This window comes from Diadema setosum, chromosome 21, assembly GCF_964275005.1.
Source record: "Diadema setosum chromosome 21, eeDiaSeto1, whole genome shotgun sequence".
NCBI lineage: Eukaryota > Metazoa > Echinodermata > Echinoidea > Diadematoida > Diadematidae > Diadema > Diadema setosum.
Genome location: NC_092705.1, coordinates 23,299,132 through 23,303,723, shown reverse-complemented (window position 1 = coordinate 23,303,723; position 4,592 = coordinate 23,299,132).

Here is a 4,592-nt window from a genome sequence, read left to right as displayed (position 1 = left end):
ATTCTCGGCTTGTAGTCAGTGCCGTATATTATATCTTAATATACGGCACTGCTTGTAGTTAGCGTCTTTCACCGCGAGAGGGCGGGCAGCGTCTTTACCGACCAGAAACAACACCATCCAGCGGCCGCGGCCGCGCAGCTAACAGCAGCTGCTGGGAAGGATGTACTGCACTCTGTACCAAAAGAACTGAATTATGTTTTCCCTCTCAATTTTGTATTTTTGCCATTCGATTTTACACTAAATGCTATCAAATTCACGATAGTTTTGATCACCTCGGTAATTCCTCATTCAAATTCACTTTTCGTTTATTCAAATTCGTCATTTGTCCAAAAGACAATGAAACGAAAAATACAATAAGTCAGCAGCATGGTAAGAAGAAAAAAAAATGAACGTATCACGACTGCCCGTGTCATTAATAGTGTATTCAAATGTTTCACTGTACATTTTTTTTTGGGAGATGAAATAAGCGAAACGACCGAAACGAAACAAAAGGAGTCAAGTGACTTTTAGGATCGTAGATTAAAAGTTTCAAAATCATTCATTCCATCTCATCCTTGTAAAAACGTCTCACCGGAAGTTAAATATAATTATCAAGAAAAGAGTTTTGAAATTAACATTCCTTCATTCGAAATATTATTGTTTTCGTGGAAGAAACTCTTCAAATTGAATAATCCTAAAAGGTTAGACTAAAAGTAAACGATTTGAGGAATGCCTAACTAGGCATGACATTAATATGTGCGTGTATACATAATAATCCCTCGTTTGAATCACCCGGCGCCGGCGCCACGTTTTTAAAAGGTAGTGTGGGGCGGGGCATTTCATAAGCTAACAAGCAAGCAAGCAAGCAAGAAAACAAGAAAACAAGAAAAGAAAAAAAAAAAAAGGCCTTCAGCGCAGCTTCTGAACAAAGCCCCCCTACTGCGCTAACGCATCAAGGTTTCTATTTTCTTTCTAGTGCCACTATTATACGCATTTACGGGGGGGGGGGGGGGGGCAAAAGTGCTCCGCCGTTCCTCCGGCCATGTGAATTTATTATCCGTGGAAAACATTGCAATAAACCCTGCAAATTTGAATAAGATAATAAGCATGATATCAAGCAAATGACATTCAGATTAAGACACCCATATAATTGCCTTGGAATCTGTTACGTCATTCAAACTTACAAAATGGCAAGCATTTAGGCCTAAGTCCCACCTAATCATGAGACGAATATAAATAATTTAAAAAGGTGGTGTAATGCAGCCTAATGATCCAAGTCAGTATGTTACACAACATAGACAGAAAGACATAAATTGCACACTGAGACAAAGAGACGTACACAAACAAACATGTTCACAACATTAAAAAAAAATAAGAAAATCAGGAAGATATCTGGGGTAAAAGTAGATAAACGAATGATTTATGATTTCTAACGGAATCCTCCTCAAAAAAAAAAGAAAGAAAGAAAGAAAGAAAGAGAGAGAGAGAGAAAAAAAACCCCGAATGCCCAAACAGGGTTCCTTTGATGTACTTTCTCACTGTGAAGGCACGGAAAATGAAATCTATTGCAAGAAATGTGAAGCAGTTAAGGATAGGCCTATACAGTCGTTATCTAGGCCTATACCACTAAATCGAAATCCTGAGAAAGATAGGGCCAATTTGGATGAAATTGAAATTAAATCGAATGCGAAATGGATGGACAAAAATGTTTGAGGAAGAATTTCAATCAGATATTAATGTTACTCGTTACTATAGCATTTCTGAAACTACCCCATAGCGTTATATATAAGTTGGGCAACTGGTTTCCAGTATGCTCAAGTAAGATACGTAATAATGTCATGAAAATTATTGGTTGATGATTTCCACATGACCCTTAGTACCCCAATCTCAGTTAGTTGACCTTTTACAGTTAAGAATAGGGCCTAAATACAGTTTTTTTTTTTATTGACGAATTTCTAGATGCAAAAGTTAAATCCCCTCGTGTGTGGGGGTGTGTGTGGGAGGGGGGGGGGTACCCCCCTCAATCTATATCCCCTTTCTCGCCCTGCTAGTCCCCCTCGGACCCCCCCCCCTCCATAGACAATAGGTCTAAAAATGCAAAAATTCATTCCTGTGTACGTGTGTGTGTGTGTGTGTGGGGGGGGGGGGGGTAAGTACCCCTCGTTTACTTTCCCCACCCCGCACCTTTGTAAACTTTCACAGCTGCAATAATTAAAATGCTCTGGCTCACGCGAAATAAGAGGTGACATACACTGCGATTTAATTATTCTCATTCCCCTTGAATATTCTTCAAGCTATCTTTCACCAAAAGTGTGCATCAGATCGTTGAATTTCATCTCTGAAAATATAACAGCTCCCTCTGTAGTGCGAGGGTGTGTTTGTGTGTGTGTGTGTGTGTGTGTGTGTGCGTGTGCGTGTGTCCGTCGCTCCCTCGCATCCGCCACCGCACGCCCCTCGCGGCATCGTCCAAGTTTTGCCCCCCCCCCCCCCCCAAAAAAAAAAAAAAAAAAAAAAACTGATCGACGCCCCTGCATGTCTAGGAATTAAACATTTTCTAATTCACTTTTGAAAACTTTCAGGGAGTCGCCCCCCCCCCCACTTTTTTTTTTTTTTTGCACCATACAAAGGAATACATTTAAGGTGCTTAAGGTGTCACCACTTTGGGCCCCCACTTTTTTTTTTTTTTTTTTAAACCCCGAAAGTGCGTAAGCGGTACTAGAAAGAGTGGAATGAGAAAGATAAAGATAGACCTTTTATCTATTTATTTATTTTTTTTTTCAGTATTGCTTGTTAGCTCATGAAACCCGGAAGTGCCTCCCCCCCTCCCCCCCGCCTTTTCAAAACTTCCTGCCGGCGGTGATTGCTTTTCTAGAAATCTGCAAAAAAGAGGAGACACAGCGTTGTTGACACAGGTGAGCTATGTTAAAGGGTGTGTACAGTTCTGGTCGAGGTGAGGATTTAGCTTTTATTAACGTTTTGCGAGATATTCAGAAACCACTCTATGAGATGTCAAAGAGCATGCAGTTTTAAGGGGTATCAAAAGTTTATTCGATGAAAATCGGTTTTGAAATGGCTGAGATTATCCAAAAACAAGGTGAAACAAAGAGACCCTAATAAAGTTGTGGCATGTCGCCTTTTATTATTAGCACTTTTTGGGATATCTCAGCCATTTGAAAACTAATTTTCATCAAATAAACGTTGAATCCTTCTTAAAATACATGCTCTTTCATATTTCATAAGAGGCTTTTCATTATCTCCCTTAGGAATGTTCAAAACATGAATCCCCACCTCAACAATATACTGTACAGTCCTTTTTTTTTTTTTTTTTTTTTACTCAAGGAATTGCAAATAAACCAGTCATTTCAAGAGTGTTGTAGCAGTTCCTGAAAAGTGTGCTTATCACCAATTTTTAATGAAATAAAAAAGAGACAAAAAAAAAAAAAAAATCTTGCCAGCATATCGCGATTTCAAAGAATCTATAGGCCCCAGCAAACACACAACGTTTTCAGAACGTTTCCTAAACGATTTTTTGAGGTTCCGTACGTCTTCGTATGATATAAAATGAACGTTTTTAAAACGTACATACAACGTCAAAGTTGAGACTTTGCATTTACCGCAGAGCACATATTTTTTTTTTGTTGAAAACGTTTTAAAAACGTCAATGGACGTTTCAAAACATTTGTATGATAAGACAATATAAGATTTGAAAATTAGTGGAAATAGATAAAAGACATTGAAATCTAAAGATTTATGCTGGGTTCAAATCTTATGCAGCGTTAAAATTTGTACCTACGTTATTGTTCAGTTATTCACAATTTCAAATTTTGTAATAAAGAGGTATTTTTATTATTATGTTGATAGGCCTAATTAAGGTGCATGTGTGATTTGATTTTAGTAACCATGTCTTCATGCATTACAACATTTGATACAGTTTCATCAATTGGGAATTTCTTATAGGATATGTATAAGCCCTAATATAGGTATAGGTGGTAGGACGTTAGGATACTAGGATTAAGGAACGTTAACCCCAGATTGTGCCTGTATAGTTTCATAACTATACTTTTTTTTTAATGCCCAATAAAAATAAACATTAGACGTTCTTAAAAGGTTTTCTGGACGTTCTAGACGGAAATGAAAGGCCGTCTCTAAACGTTCTGGAACGGGTCATAAGACTTTTGTACACGTTCGTAAAACGTTTTTTGAACGTGCTAGACGGTTTTCAATGATTTTCTAGACGTCCGCAGAACCTGTCCCACCACATACACCTATACTGCATCCTATTCCTAATTGATGAGTCTGTATCACATTCTTTTATATACCAGCAAAATGTTGCAATGCATGAAGACATGGCTATACTAAGATTAGATCACACACACCTTATAATTAGGCCTATCAACATACACGTATGAAAATACCTCTTCATAAAACAATTTGAAATTATGAATAACTGAGCAATAACGTTGGTGACTTTATTTTTTTTTCTCCTTATTTCCACTAGTGTTTTTCAACTAGTGTTATTCAAATGTTGTATTTTCTTATTTGAATATATTCATATTAATAGGAATGAATATTCAATATAAAGAAACTTATGACGAACACGTAGCGGACCAAAT